The 17182-nt window shown below is 42.3% G+C and overlaps 1 protein-coding gene across 4 annotated transcripts in view; it reads right to left on the bottom strand.

Moving 5' to 3' along the window:
* Window positions 1-17182, bottom strand: part of BEND5 (BEN domain containing 5) — a 1015515-nt gene that overhangs the window by 397250 nt on the left and 601083 nt on the right. The window lies entirely within an intron of this gene.

Raw genomic sequence — 17182 nt, 5'->3', positions numbered from 1 at the left:
GGGAAATCATGAAAACCTGACTGGATTGCGGCCCTCGAGGATCGATATTTGACAGTTTACTAGAATGGTTTCTTGAGTCACAGTGAGAGTTACACTGAGGGACTGGCACCCGGCTAGAAATGTTAATCAGGACAGAAACCAAGTGAGTTTAACCAGCGAGATATGCCTCAATATGCCTTTTGATGGTTTCAATAAATGTTTTTAATATTCTACAGCAGGGGTAGGGAACTCCGGTCCTCGAGAGCCGTATTCCAGTTGGGTTTTCAGGATTTCCCCAATGAATATGCATTGAAAGCAGTGCATGCAAATAGATCTCATGCATATTCATTGGGGAAATCCTGAAAACTCGACTGGAATACGGCTTTCGAGGACTGGAGTTCCCTACCCCTGCTCTACAGAAAGAATGGAAAAATTGTATATTCTTTATTTTCTGAGTAAGGCTTGTTTACGTGGACACCAAATACAATGATGAAAAATGTTTCCACAGTTGACATGAACCATCTGTCTTTAGTTGGGGCAATCATAGTACAGGGCGAGACTGGATAGCCTTCGCTGGAACAAATGATGCTGCTGAAAGTTTTTCCCAAGTTGTAACATTTTCAGCATCACAATAAATTGTGAGGCAGGGAGGAGAGAAATTCAATTTAACGAGAAACTCGTAACTTGCCATTGAAGGAGTGCTCAGTCATGGGACAAGGCAAAGAGAGTGGGAGGTATGTTGAACATCAATATCTTATCCTCTTCCTTCTGGATTGTCCTTGGAGGCTGATCCATAATTTACTCTCCCTGGGGAAATTTAGCACAAGTGGAGCAATTTTTTTTCCTTTCATGCTGCTGATGGACTGGCTAGTCCCAGGAAAAAATCTGTAAAGATTATTTATATAGCAGAGCAGGTATTATTTTCCCTTGACAGGACCATATTTTGATAGCAGCACTAACTCCTTCTACTGTGCACACACACATTCAGACATCAAGGTAGTGTGATCAATGTTAGGGGTCAATAATCCCATTTCAGAAGCGATGTTACTGCAGAATGAAATGATACAGCGTGAAGCAACCAGTGATGGAATATGACAAACACATTCACTGATTTTCTATAAACAGGCAAGGAAACTCATTTCTGTCTGTTGATATCCAAATCTGAAAGTCAAATGCATTTACCAGATTTTATATATTAAGGGAACTTTTACTAAACTGCAGTAAAGTTTGATCGTTACCGTGCATTAATTGCCCAGTTACCACTCCTGCGTTACGTGCCCTTTGGATAATACAGATGACCTCCTGAGGTGGTGTTAAATGTTCTGTGTTATCTGCTGCATTAACAGTAGCAGACAGTAAATCTCTGTGTGTTACCTGCGAGGCCTAGTCCACAGCTGTTGCATGCTATGCAGTTAATGTGAAAACTAGAGTGCATTAACATAACAATTCATTTATATACCGCAATTACCACTCAGTTCAAGACTGCACATACACAGTGAATTAGAGTGCCATTCAGAAAAATTTATCAAATAAGTAAGGCACTAAATGCTAACACATCCATAGGATATAATGGACGTATCAGAATTTAGCGTGCGCGAAAACGGCTAGCGCACATTAGTAGAAGGACCCCTAAGTCTTAAACATTTTTCTAAATAAAAGCTAGAATTTGTACAAAAATTCTTACCCCATGATCCAACCTGAAAGGTTGTTCACCCTCTCCAAGGTAGAGAGAACGAGAGGGCTCTCTCTAAAGTTAAAATGGGATAGATTCTGTAGTAACGTAATGAAGTTCTTCTTCACCCAGAGAGTGTTGGAAAACTGGAACACTCTGTTATAGTGGAAAACACCCTCAAGGGATTCAAGACGAAGTTAGACAAGTTCCTGCTGAACTGGAACGTACGCAGGTAGGGCTGGTCTCAATTAGGGCACTGGTCTTTGACCAGAGGGCCACCGCGTGAGCGGACTGCTGGGCATGATGGACCACTGTCTGACCCAGCTGTGGTAATGCTTATGTTCTTATGAAACATTCAAGGTACTGAAGGGAATAGACAACAGATAAAGACAGGTTTTTCCCCCTCTCCAAGGTAGGGAGAATGAGAGGGCACTCTCTAAAGTTGAAAGGGGATAGATTCCGTACGAACGTAAGGAAGTTTTTCTTCACCCAGAGAGTGGTGGAAAGCTGGAACGCTCTTCCGGAGTCTGTTATAGGGGAAAACACCCTCCAGGGATTCAAGACGAAGTTAGACAAGTTCCTGCTGAACTGGAACGTACGCAGGTAGGGCTGGTCTCAATTAGGGCGCTGGTCTTTGACCAGAGGGCCACCGCGTGAGCGGACTGCTGGGCATGATGGACCACTGTCTGACCCAGCTGTGGTAATGCTTATGTTCTTATGAAACATTCAAGGTACTGAAGGGAATAGACAACAGATAAAGACAGGTTTTTCCCCCTCTCCAAGGTAGGGAGAATGAGAGGGCACTCTCTAAAGTTGAAAGGGGATAGATTCCGTACGAACGTAAGGAAGTTTTTCTTCACCCAGAGAGTGGTGGAAAGCTGGAACGCTCTTCCGGAATCTGTTATAGGGGAAAACACCCTCCAGGGATTCAAGACAAAGTTGGACAAGTTCCTGCTGAACTAGAACGTACGTAGGTAGGGCTGGTCTCGGTTAGGGCGCTGGTCTTTGACCTAAGGGCCGCCGCGGGAGCGAACTGCTGGGCATGACCCAGCAGCGGCAATTCTTATGTTATATAATTCTATGAAAGAATTGTTTGTATATACAGCCAATTAAAGTGTTGGCAAATTTAAAGTGATCAATAAGATAATTAAGTATAAGATCAAACAGTGTGTTATAGCAAATACAGCCTAGCTTAAATAGCATTCTTGCCTCAACTGGAAGCCAATGTAATAAGCGATAGTCTTTTGAAAATTAACCAAACTGCTGTGTTCTGAATAATTTGCATCCTTTTAATATTCTTTTTACTGGATGCTACATAAATATTATTGCAGTGATCACAAGAGCTTAAAATTAATGATTGTACCAGAAGTCTAAAGGACGAAAAGTCAAAATATGCCTTGATTGTTCGAAGTTTTCGTAACACAAAATAACTTTTCCTGGCTAAAACACTGATTTGGGCCTCAAGCGATAGAACCAGTATGTGTCACATAAGGAAAAATCTGGCACTGGAACTATGGCAAATCTAAACTGTAAACTGTCCATATGTGTCAAATTAGGATAAAATTTGTTCTGTAAGGATAACTATGGCAAATTGTAACCGGTAAACTGTATATTATGTCTATTAATATCAGTCCACTAATAGATGCCAAGTTAGAATAAAAACTTATATTGTAATCTTGTACTGAAATTATCTATGTTTCACCTGTAACCTGTTCTGAGCTCTTTGGGGACAATAGGATTAAAAAAAAAAAAGAATTAAGAATTAAATAAATATATAAATGAATCCTAGAATTTTTATGACTGGCTTGATGGAATATGTAATCCCATTCAATTTTAAAGGGCTCCTTTTACGAAGGTGCACTAGGGCAGTGTTCTTCAACCTTTTTACACCTATGGACTAGCAGAAATAAAAGAATTATTCTGAGAACCGGCATCGGTTAAGTTGTGGGCCAGACCCCGCCCATTTCTACCCAATCTCCACCCCAGACCCCGCCCCCATAATAGTACTAATTGTAACACTATTTTTTCCATTCATTTTTCACAAATACACAATATAATCTTATTAACAACACATAATGGTTAACCACAAAATTAAACTACACAAAGCACACTGACAGCAGATGTAAATTCTCAAACTTGACATAATTCAATCACTAAATTCAAAAATAAAATCATTCCCCCCTACCTTTGTTGTCTCCCTCCATCCATGCTATGCCTTACCTTCTGGCCTGCTCCTGCCTGGCCATTTTATGCCGCCCCCGGTGTTATCTTCAGGCCAGCTCCCTCTTCCTAACTGATGAAGTGCACAAAGCTGCGGGCAGCGGCTCCTTGCGCATCCCACGCTTCATCTGAAAGCCTTCCCTACCGCCACCTATCAATCATTTTAATTGGTTCAATTGGCACATTAATTGACTGCATCAATTAAAACATTGTTATGGGTGCCTTTGTTCCAACTAAAGTGGTACCTAAGGGTGCCTATGGCCACTGTAGGCGTGATTAGAACTGGAAGTAGTCTTAGGCACCCTTAGGTGCCTATGTAGATGTGATTCTCGTGGCCTTTAAAACCCTGGCCTACGTTTCTGGCACCTACTTTTCAGGAGCTGCAATTCTCCAAATGACACCATTGCATGATTGATACGCAATTGAGGGCCACCAATAATGGCGCCATTTGATTACTGGCACTTAGATTACTGCAACTCAGGCCTTCCGCTTAGCCATCTCGCTCCCCTCCAATCCATCCAGAATTCGGCTGCATGACTCATATTCCAGGAGAGCTGCTATACTCATGTTACACCTCTCCTAAAGCAAACAAACCAAAACTGCAGGCGTGTACACGATGCAGGCAAATTTTATTGTGACAAATAAATTATATCTAAAAACCTTTTTACCAAGCAAGGGACCCAACACGGTCCGTGTTTCGGACAACCTTCATCAGGGGTCTGTGGTAAAAAAGAGAAGAAAAAATTGTCCATAGTAATTTGCAACTTTTGGTGTAATATTCAACGTTATCTTTCCAGCTTTTTTTGTGACAATTTTTTCTTCTCTTTTTTACCACGGACCCCTGATGAAGGTTGTCCGAAACACGGACCGTGTTGGGTCCCTTGCTTGGTAAAAAGGTTTTTAGATATAATTTATTTGTCACAATAAAATTTGACTGCATCGTGTACACGCCTGCAGTTTTGGTTTGTTTGCTTCTGGTTGGTTTTTTACTGCAGACGAAGTTGGACCCCCTGTCTTTTCTGGTTTTACACCTCTCCTAAAGTCACTTCATTGGCTTCCCATTCATTTCCAAATACAATTCAAACTCCTCTTACTGACCTACAAATGCACTCACTCAGCTGCCCCTCATTATCTCTCTTCACTTATCTCCCCACTATGCTCCCCTCCCCTGCGAGCTCCGCTCAGCTGGTAAGTCCCTCCTATCTGTGCCCTTCTCTTCAACTGCCAACTTCAGACTCCGTCCCTTCTGCCTTGCTGCACCATATGCTTGTAAAAAGCTGCTCGAATCCCTACGGCGGGCTCCGGCTGTGGCAGTGTTCAAGGCCCAGTTAAAAGCCCACCTCTTTGAGAGTGCTTTTGACTCCTAACTCCTCTCACCTTGGGTTCTGCATCCCCAACCCTATATGTCATGTCTGTCTGTCTAAGTTAGATTATAAGCTCTTCCGATCAGGACCCATCTATAAATGTCAAAATGTACAGCACTGCGCATGCCTTTTGGCACTATATAAGTAATAAGCAGTAGTAGTTATTTGCAGGATCTGGCCCTTAATGCGGATCATAATGGCACTTAATTTTGGGTACCATTTACTGAACCTAATCCTGAGTGCACTTATGCAAAATCATTATCATACAAATTTACTGAACTCTTATGTTATGGCTATAATGATATACTATGAATAACGAATTAGTCAGAATGAGAAATCTCATTTGAGGCAAACATTTAGCAATGGCACAAAAACTATCTGTGCAATTCAAACCCGGCCTCCTGCTGTTTTGCTACAAAGGGAAAACTAATCTTGCCACTGGAATTAGACAGAAGGATTCTATTTTAGGATCTCCAACATTGAACAATATAACAGAAGCACTTGCAACTTCAGAATCTCACTACAAAATGAGGAATGTTCCCGCTTAGGAATGTCAGAAACTTTCATTATATAATCTGGTTTTTATTCTGTTTAAGTTCTGACTGCCTTAAGAGCAAAAGGATTAATGGCATCAGACTCTGGTGTGTTGACCTTTATTCTGAATTAAAATGCTTATTTGAGAATTCTGCTTTGCACCCAGAAAGCCTTTTTGTACCGAATGCTGGAAAGAATGTTAAATTCTGTTATTATTTTTTTTTCCCCATAAGGTGAAGTGTTTGTTTTACAGGAGAGGCTTTAGCTGTATTTCTTCAAAAGAATGTTCACATGTTTTTGAATTCACTCCAGCATTTTAGTGTATGTTACCTATATGGAACTTTGGGGGGGGGGGCCCTTTAGCTTAGCAAATGCTAATGCACATATGTGTATGTGTACTCAACTTGTACGTCAACTCAACTTGTACTTCACTAATCTTTTGTAAACCGCATAGAACTTAACGGTACTGCGGTATATAAACTGTTATTATTATTATTATTATTATATGTGCGATAAGTGCAATGTGGTCTGTTCAGCTTTGACTACACTTGTTTTTTCAGGGCCCTGACTTGGGTTGCAGCTGCCTCCTTTTCCCCTTTAAGAAAAGAAATCGTATCCACCTATAGCGGGGTCCCAAGCCCAGAAGGCACCTGGCTCGGCTTCTTTACACAAATGCTTATGCTTTCGGATGAGCCCCCATATGTGATAGGGTAGAACAAGTGTTTGAGGAAAGGGTCCTGTTAATAAAACCTAGACATGGTTTACAAATGAACAGGAAGTGTTTATTGGCATACAAACTCTGTCTGTTGCCTCACAGGTACAGGGAATGGTTATACTTTGAACCAAGAAAAAAAGAAGGGAACTAAGGCCTCCTTTTATGAAATTTCAAAGCAGTTTCTAGCGTGGGGAGCCGCGCTGAATGGCCCACGCTGCTCCTGACGATCATTGAGCTCCTATTAGCGTCAGAAGCAGTGCAGGCCATTCAGCGCGACTCCCTGCGCTAGAAACTGCTATCACACTTTCGTAAAAGAGGGGGTTCTAGCTTACAGGAACAAATTGTGCTTTCTTTGGCAAGCTGCTGCCATGCCCCCAAACATAGGGTTCACAGCTTTGTGTCTATCACCCAGGTCTGGTTATAGCCAACCCGTAGAATAAAGTCACAACTCCGCTATTAGTGGCTTACCCCAGCCAGGCAGTATGTGGGGAACAGTCTAGAACAGTGTATCGCAAACTGTGTGCCGCGGCTCATCAGCCTGCCTCCTGAGATTTCAGGTGTGCAGTGACACATTGGCGAGGAGGAGAGGCATTCACGCCGGTTGACTGCCTACAGGACATGCCTCTCACGGTGAGAGGCATGTCCTGTAGGAAGTCAGCTCCCTGCGCTAAAAAACACTATCGCGGTTTAGTAAAAGGGGAGGGGGTATATTTGTCTATTTTTGTATAGTTGTTACTGAGGTGACATTGCATATTTTAAAGTCATCTGCCTTGACCTCTGAAAAAAAAAACCTCAAATTCAAATGATAATTAACATTTTCTCTGTGTACAGTGTGCTTTGTTGGTAGATCATTTTGACTTGGTCATTTTAAAAGTAGCTCGCAAGCCAAAAAAGTGTGGGCACCCCTGCTCTAAACCATCCCATCTCCCTCCTACCTTCCAGACCTCTCTACACCTTACTTTTAAAGACTGGTGGTCTAGTGGTGAAGAAGAGCAGGAGTGATCTTCCTATGCTCCTGCCCCATGCAGAGCAGCGATCAAAAATGACTATAGTGAGTTCCCGTGTTCTTGTGAGACTAGCAGGAATTCACAACAGCCATTTTTAATCGGAGCTCTGGACAGGGCAGGAGCGTAGGAAGATCTCTCCTGCCCTGCTTCACCACTAGACCACAAGGCTTTAAAAGTAAGGTATGGAGAGATCTGGGAGGTGGGAGGGAGGTGGTAATGGTTCAGAGTCAGCTCTAAAGTTATTCACAAATTTTTGTTATTCACGAGGGGGCTGTACCTTTACCTCCTATGAATATGGAGGGTGCAGTGTAACATGAATCCCAAGATGCCCCTAAACCTTTGGATGCACAGTGGGCAGAACACCTCACCAGACGTCCAGAAAGTTGGCTTCAAAATTTGGCACTTGGACGTCCCAGCAATTAGGATGTACAAGTGCTGACTTATGATGGTTTTTGGACATCTTTATTTTTTGATTATGAGCCCCATAGCCTTAGACTCATTGACAACACTGAAGATAACTTTTCTTTCTTTCTGGACATTCCTGAAAAGACCAAATACTGACTAAAATCAGACAATGATATATTTAGCCATCAGTGTTACATAACCTGTCTGCTAACAAATGCATGACACAAAGTCAAGTCATGTAACCCAAATGAAACATTTTTGTACTGAAGGTTGATTTCCCTTGAGAAATGAAACATCAAGTGAGAAACCAGTTAAATATAACCTTTTTAAAGGGCAGGAGAATGCAGCAGCAATCAGGGTTTTTTTTTCCCCATTTCAGAAGAGCATTTATAATTATATTCGACTTTTATTTGTAACAAACATTTTAACGTTGCTACTACAACAAAAACACAGAGATGAGTGTTGGTTTCTATAACTTGATTCCACATTGTCTTCATTTGCAAATTATCCTTTGCGCATTGACAGAAATATTGGTGTAGATATTCAATCTGTAGAAGTCAGCAGTTTTTAAGCCACTGACAGCCATAGGCTGAATGAACCCCCAGATATTCAATGCTAGGCCATATCCAAGCTCTGCCATTGAATATTCTGGAAGTTAAGTTGGTACCTAAGGCAGGTGCCTGGGCCTATCAAGCCTTAGGCTTCTCAAGGATGGGCCAGAAAGGGGCAGGCCTGCCTCATTTTGATGGAGGTGGGCCTGCTGACCAAATGGTAGGAAGACTCATCCGTCTGTCCAACTTTTAAGGTTAGTGGGGTGGTCCAGAGGGGGTATTAGCTGGGGGTCTTACTTTGGGGGCTCTTACTTCAGGGGGGTCATCATCCGGCAGGACGGGTTGGGCTTCAGGGATGGGGGGCTTTCCGGCAGGAAGGTTGGGCACCCTCCTGCCAGTGAACTTCGGGGGGGGCCTTCTGGTAGGAGGAGTTGAGCACTCTCCTGTTGGCGATCATCAGGGGAGGGGGGGTCTTTCAGGCAGGAGGGATTGGGCATACCTCCTGCCTCGTTCATTCAGGGGAGGGGGGACAGGTGGCTGTGGCCACTATACCTATCGCTGCAGGGAGATCCCTTGCCGCGATAAGTGTAGCGGTTGCGTCTACACCAACCCGGTTCTGTAACCGGCATCTGTAATATGGATGTTGGTTACAGAATCGGGTTTATTTTAGGTGGACCTAGGCCCGTTTCTATATAGGATGCCTGTCCCAGGCGTCCAATAAGAATTTGGGCCTCAATCTATTTTTTTTTTTCGTACCTGGGGCAATAGAGGGTTAAATAACGCTCAGGATCACAGCAGACTGAATGTTACTGCTAATACTGCTAATCTGTAAGATAATGCTAGCAAAGACCACATTATCTTACTCAGTACTGTAACTTGTGTGGATAGCAACACTGATTACAAAGATTAGGTTAAACATTGTGGCTGTCTTTTAATTCAATACGGTCACTGTGCCAGCTCATATTGTATCCTATTGTTTTTATTTATTTATTGTTAAATTCTTGGTTTGTGACTTGACTCCTGCAATCTATGGTCTAAGTTAAGTACATTGTCTAAAGAACTAGATTTGGTGGCCTTATCTTCTATGCTGCAGAATTTTCTAACCTTTGTCACACAGTCTAGCCCTCAGCTTCCAAAGGAAAACAATGTCTGTTACTCTGATAAAGTTTAATACTGTGCACACATTAATTGTTCTGCCTCATTAATGCTCTTTCATGATAACAGAGCAGGATTATTTTTCATTGTGTCTAAGTAAAGGTGTAAGAGGCTACTAAGTTGTGAAATTAGAACAAATTGGAGAAAAAACAGTATGTCTTCACTCAATGAGTAATTAAACTCTGGAATTTGCTGGCAGAGAATGTGGTAAAAGCAGTTAACTTAGCAGTGTTTAAAATGGTTCGGACGGGAGGCTGGACTAAAGGTGATTTGGGACTGCACAATATACAAGTATACAATTATGCCTGTCTTCTCCAACATTTGGGGGACTGGGTTGCCAAGACACAACAATACTCGACCACTGCATTGGAGTGGGTGTTTTTCCCCAATCAAATGTATGTGCTGTTTCATATGGGAACATAAGAATAGCCTTACTGGCCCAGTAGCCCATTCTCATGGTGGCCAATCCAGCCAAAACCCAAGGAATAGCAACATTACATGCTACCGATCCAGAGCAAGCAGCAGCTTCCCCCATGTCTTTCTCAATAACAGACTATGGACGTTTCCTCCAGGAAACTATCCAAATCTTTCTTAAAATCAACTATGCTATCTGCACTTACCACAATCTCTGGTAATGTGTTCCAGAGCTTAACTATTCTCTGAGTGAAAAAAATATTTCCTCCTATTGGTTTTAAAAGTATTTCCCTGTAAATTTATCGAGTGTCCCCTAGTCTTTGTCATTTTTGATGGAGTGAAAAATTGATCCACTTGTACACATTCTACTCCACTCAGGATTTTGTAGACTTCAATCATATCTCCCCTCAGCCATCTCTTTTCCAAGCTGAAGAGCTCTAACCTTTTTAGTCTTTCCTCATACGAGAGGAGTTCCATCCCCTTTATCATCTTGGTTGCTCTTCTTTGAACCTTTTCTAGTGACGCTATATCTTTCTTGAGATAAGGAGGCCAGAACTGAACGCAATACTCTAGTTGAAGTGCACCATGGAGCGATATAGGGGCATTATAACATTCTTAGTCTTGTTAACCATCTCTTTTTAAATAATTCCTTGCATCATGTTTGCTTTTTTGACCACCACCACACATTGGGTGGAAGATTTCTTTGTATCATCTACGATGATACCCAGATTCTTTTCTTGGGTGCTAACCCCCAAGGTGGACCCTAGCATCCAGTAACTGTGATTTGGGTTATTCTTCCCAATGTGCATCACTTTGCATTTCTCCACATTAAATTTCATCTGCCATTTGGACGCCCAGTCTTCCAATTTCCTAAGGTTTGCCTGCAATTTTTCACAATCCGCATGTGTTTTAACAACTTTGAACAGTTTAGGGTCATCTGCAAATTTAATGACTTCACTCATAGTTCCAATTTCCAGATCATTTATAAATAGGTTAAATAGCAGCAGTCCCATCGATCTCTCATTATTGTTATGGTTATCATTACTTTATTGTATTCCTTTCTGAAAAATCAATAATGGATATCAATAATGTAAATCAGTCATGGACATAAATATATAAATAGCATCAGTCCTAGTATAGACCCCTACGGGTACTTCATTGTTTACTCTCCTCCTTTGAGAAAAATGGAAGCATTTTGTATGCATTGTAGTCAATTGAGTTTTTTTGTAGTAAGCCCATTTAGGAGTGTGTTGCAATAGTCCATAAGGGAGAGGACAAGGGTGTAGATTAGTTGAGAGAAGTCTTGTTCCGAGAAGTATCATCTGATTTTCCAAATTTGCTGTAGGTAATAGAATGAGGTGGACATTATTTAGGAGATGTGGTCAGAGAGTGAAAGGTTGCTGCCAAGAATCACCCCTAAGCTATGTACTTTGTCTTTGGCTGTCAAGGTGGCAGATTCCCAAGAGATTGACGGGCAAGTGAGTTTAGGGTCACCTTTCCATATGCAGAAGAGCTCGGTTTTTGCTGTGTTTAGTTGCAGCTAGTTTTGGGTCATCCAGCTTTTTATTTCTGGGAAGCAGTTGTGTAGTTTGGAGATTTGTGTGTCTCGGTTTGAGCCTAACAATAGGTACAGTTGCATGTTGTCAGCAAATGAGTCGACCTTTATTTGGTATTTTGACGCGATGTCAATCACCGGTCTGATATAGAAGTTGAAAAGCAGAAGGGACAAGAGAATGCCTTGTGGTACTCTATATTTTATCAGTTTAGTTTGTGATCTCAATCTGTATACTTTGGAGAAAAGGCGGGAGATATGATAGAAATGTTTAAATCAAAAATCTAAGGAAAAAATGTTATTTGCCAAGTGGTGGAAGCACCCACTGAAAACCATTTAATCAAAAGTGGAGAAAAAGCATTAACCATCAATAATATGCAGACGGCAACCCAATGAGTTTTTGAGCCGTTCTTATTCTGTTTCATGGGCAAAAAACTGTGAGTGTTGGTGGGTTGGTCTTTTTGTGTGAAGACTAGGTCAAGAGTATAGCCCGCAGCATGGGTGGTTGAGGTGATGATCTGGTGGAAGTCTAGGCAATTAACACCTAATAATTGATGCTAATTGGTAATAATTAGAAATTACAGCCAGGTAAGTGCATTCTATAAAGTGGTGCGCGTCATTTCTAGTGCTTAAATCTCAAAAGGGGATGGAGCATGGACAGATCACAGGAATTCCTAAAAATTAGGTACACTGTTCTAGAATATGCCGGATCTATGCACAACTTGGCTTTTCCTTGGCTTAAATGGGTGCCCCTAAATGTTATGCCATATACAGCCGCCAAGAACAATTCTATTTATAGTGAAAGCTTTTATAGAATCACACTAAGTGCCGTTCTGATTGGTACCATATACAGAATTTGTCCCTTAGTGTGCACTATAAGAGTGTGTGGCACAGTGGTTGGATCTACAGGCTCAGCACCCTGGGGTTGTGGGTTCAAACCCCGCGCTGCTCCTTGTGACCCTGGGCAAGTCACTTAATCCTCCATAGCCCCAGGTACGTTAGATAGATTGTGAGCCCACCGGGACAGAGAGGGAAAAATGCTTGAGTACCTGATTGTAAAAACTGCTTAGATAACCTTGATAGGCGGTATATAAAAATCCTAATAAAATAGAGGCCCCCTTTTATCAAGCCGTGTCAGAGATTTTACCGCAGAGGCTAGCGATAAAAAAATCCTAACACAGCTTTATAAAAGGGGGCCATAGTGCCTTTTCTGGGTGAGATGTCCTTTGCTGATAGAGGGTCTTGAATTTTTACAGAAAGGTCGCTTCTGAAAAGGATAGGTTTAAGGCCTACACAGTATGTGCTTGCAGTATGATTTTATACTTTGATTTTTGTTAAGGGACTACATTTCAAACTTATTCTTTGGTCTCTGATTATGTCAGAGAGTTGACTGTTCTCCATTTTAAGATGCTGTGAACTGGAACTGTGCTAGAGATGTACATTTTTTTTCCCTACAGCTCTCTCTTTGCAGATAAATAAGGTGTCTTTACCTAGAACTATGTAGGCCTTCTTTTAAGCCAGGCGAAATCCTGCAGAAATACAGCATCTTGATTACCAAGCATGTGGTGTTGCACTACAGCTCTGAATGGCCCAAGGGTGGTATGGAAACAAATGGCCTGTGTTTAGATGAGTGACATTAAACTCAGGAATGAAGAGTTTTCTTTGGATTGGTGTGTATACCCTGAGTAATTATTTTCACGGTTTGAGAAATGGATCATAAATCAGGCCTCAGAACAAAAATTGAAATCTTTAGTCAACTTTGCAGCCGAGTTGTTTTGCCGTCAACTCTTACTGATCCAGGGAAAACATAAAGAGTGAGATTTTGTTTGAAACTTCCAGAGAAAACTTCCAGCTTAATGTTTCCACTGAGATAATGAAAACAGAATCAACTGCTGTCATTATGATCTATTTTATAGCAAGAAAGCCGGCTGTGGGGAATAATGATAAATGAACTGTAGGCTGTATTGTCTACTATCAACCCATACAAGCTATTTTCATATTAACCTATTAAAATAACCAGTCTATTGATGCGATTTCAATATTAGTGCACATATTGTTAACTACAACTTGAGACCATGGCCATACAATTAATTCCAGATTTTTGGAGGGAAAATATGACTTCCTTTTTCGATTCTAGAAGGTTGTTTTCTTTTTTCTACTATTGCATTAAACAGTAATTGTAGGGCTTAGAGTGTTGTTGAACATACTTACAATTAGCACTGGGGTGTGTACGGAGGGTTTTTTTTCAGTATAGAACAATAGCTGCCTAATTGGAAATACTTTTTATGCGAACTGTAGCACAGTTTGTCAAATCAAGATTGTATCTGCTCAAAACATCTCCCAGTTGGCAAAGATACCATCTGAAATCTTACTTTTGCAACCTGACTTTTCAGCATAAGCTGAAAACAAACAGTACTGCGTCCGCTAGAAAGATTACAGCCAGCCTTTACCTTAACCGTTTTCAAAAATCAGGAGTCATAGCTGCATTACCAGCTGCTTCGTGATCACAAAAGCATATAGAATCTGGAATGGAGTGGAACGAATAAACGTGCCTCAATTGTTTTTTGCTATTTCAAAAAGTAAAAAGACTAGGGGATGCTCCATGAAGTTACGAGTACATAACACATTGAAATCAAATAGGAGGACATGTTTTTTCATGAAGGGCAAGATTCTGTATAAGATGCCGACTTTAGGTGCCGCTAGGTGTCCTAATCACAGATGCTTCGCAACACATAACTTTGGGATCTACGCACAATTTTTATTTATTTTTTTATTCAATTTTTTAGCCCGTCCTCCCAAAGGAGCCCAGAACGGGTTACAAAGTACATCCATAATAATCTCCCCCCATTTGTTCTTTTTTCCTCCCCCTCCCCCCATTTATTTATTTTCCTTTTTTGTTCTTTACTTTCAAAGACTGTAGTTCTTTCCCATATTCCATATGTTTTTGTACATCACGTCATGTCCCCTGAGCCACCTGCAGAAGGAACATTAATGGGAAACGACACCCGGGACAGAGAGAGAGACGGGGGCCTGACGTCCCTTCTAGCTCTCTATACCACCCGGGCAGTGCATGCCACAATGGGCCTGGGGCGCCACCCAGGACATGTGCAGGAGGGCCCAGCCGAGGCGGTAGCAGGAGTTGGTGTCGGGGAGTCGCAGTCGCTCTCAACCCGGCGAAGAACTCCCCCTTAATCCTCTGTGCCAGGGACGAAACCCCGACCGTCTGAAAAAACTACTTGCACGCCTCATCCTCCTCCGTGAGGGGAGGGGGGGGCGTGTCGCATCATATAAAAGCATGCCGCGGGACTTCTTTTTCTATCAGGAGGCTGGGAGAGAGCCCGGGCTATTCCGCCTCCCCACCCTGCCCCACCCCCCAACCTTTCTTTATTGGGAGGAGGGGGGCGCGCGTGCGAGCGTTGAGAGAACAAAGGGGCCTGTGCGTCAGTACAGTGATGCCCGGCACACCGAGTAGAAGGATCCTCCATGCTGTTCATGGGTGGGGGGTGAGGCCTTGTTTCGAGAGGGGGTCCCCACCCCTTCCACCTTCACGGCCACCCCTGAAAACTTCAGCACAATGGCCTTCTGTCTGGATGAGCAACGTTATATCCTCCACGGTCGTTTATTTTTACAGGTACCTAGCAACACATCCTTCTGGGCGGGAGGCACAAGGCGAAGATTTGAAGACTCATGCGACGCTCCATGCGCATGCCGGGGGTTGTTGGCGTGGGAGAGGGGCACACTTCCCTTGCCTTCTCTCTGGCCCTCTTCCCTGATAGCACCCCATTCTGGTGTCTCAGGGCCCGTCTGGAGGACCTTCGCATAGACGCGGATGTTGACTTGATGATGTCACACATGCACACTTAGGAAAGTCAAGCTTTAATAAAACTTGAAAACTTAATAATCACGGCAACATCTGCACTTCTGGATGCCTCAAGCTGCAGCCACTACTTTTAGTGTGCTGCAGCTCGAGTAAGTTTGCGGGACACTGGAAAAGTGTCTAAGGGTACCTGTGTGCAACTGTAAATGGGGCATTCCCAGGGGATGGACATGGGCAGGTCAAGGGCAATCCAGAAAATTGTGTGCAGTATTATGGATATATGCCCAACTTGAATGCTAGGATTTACACCTACACTTCCCCCTCCGTATTTGCGAATTCTGTATCTACGGATTCGCTTATTCGCGGTTTTAAATTTAAATATTTATTTTCATTTTTTGGGCTATTTTAAGCCCTGAAGGTCCCCCCCCCCCTTTAAGCCTTATCTGGTGGTCTAGCGGATTTTCAGGTAGGAGCAATCTTCCCACGCTCCTGTCCCGTGCAGATCGCTCACAGGAAATGGCTCAAGAGACTATGGGAGCTCAAGGCAGCCATTTCCTGTGAGCGATCTGCACGGGGCAGGAGCATGGGAAGATCGCTCCTGGCCCAAAAACCTGCTAGACCACCAGGTAAGGCTTAAGGGCGGGGGCTTTCAGAGCTTAAAATAGCCAGGGGAAGCGGAGGTTAGGGGCAGAACCGACCCAAATATTATTTGCATTTTTTTTTTATATTCGCGGGCCGGCTCTGCCCCTAGCCACCGGGAATACGGAGGGGAAAGTGTAGTTTCAGTTGATGTAAGTATTTGTGCCAACAGTTGGGTGCAGAGTTTGGTGATCGACAGTATTCTATAGAGTGTTCATCCTGAAACACGCTGTATTTCCCTCATCAACGACAAAATTGTCTAATTTTAGATTATTTGTTCAATGGAAGGCATCCTTCTTTTATCAGGCTCCTTTAATTTGGAATGATCTCCATATTTTAATAAGTTCAGTAGGTCAATATACTGTTTTTCAAAAATGTTTAAAGACATTCTTATTTTTTTTTAAATTGTCTTGAAATTTATCAGCTTCTAATCTTAATGTTCTAATTGCATATATGTCATTGCGTTATGCTTAACGGGCTTTGTTCCCAGTAATAGAAATATATTGTTATCCACCATGAACTCGTTAGGGCTTTGGCAGAATATGTCAGATTGCAATGTAATATATAGACAAGTAGCAGGTGTTGATTTGTTTGATGCCCATAGTCGGGCATTATTTACTGAATCCAGCCCAATGTGTCTTTCTCGAGGGTGTTGTTGCCACTGTTGGTGCATCTTTGTCCTTCTCTCAGATTTTCATGCCTTTGTTTGGATCGCTTTGCCCTCTTTCCTGGTGCCTCAGGATGTTAAAACCCCTATTGGTGCTGTTTTGCCCTTGTCATAGTCGCTTGAGTTATTCATTCCATTGTTGGTGTGTTCCTTGCTTCACTTTTAGTGCCTTGAGGTATTCATACAACTTTTGGTATTTTGGGATGCTGTTGTCTCTGCTGCTGCTACTTGTCCTCAAGTTTCAAAAATGTTTCATCAAAATTAAAAGGAAACCCCCCCCACTGGTGGTACTGTGTTCAGAATTGCTTCTCCCTTTAACTGTCATGGAACATAATCAACAAATGTGCTCCAGTGCTGTGAACACAAAGGAATCCAACAAAATGAGAACTAATACAAAAAATCAAAGAGAACTGACCATTTTTGTTCAGTGCATATCCTTTGTGCATATTTAGCTAATTTTCAAAGACACACTACTTGGATATTTTCTCTTT

The sequence above is a fragment of the Geotrypetes seraphini genome, chromosome 12, assembly GCF_902459505.1.
Source record: "Geotrypetes seraphini chromosome 12, aGeoSer1.1, whole genome shotgun sequence".
Lineage (NCBI taxonomy): Eukaryota > Metazoa > Chordata > Amphibia > Gymnophiona > Dermophiidae > Geotrypetes > Geotrypetes seraphini.
The sequence above is the reverse complement of the archived record's forward strand: the minus strand, read 5'-3'. Positions and strand labels throughout refer to the sequence as shown.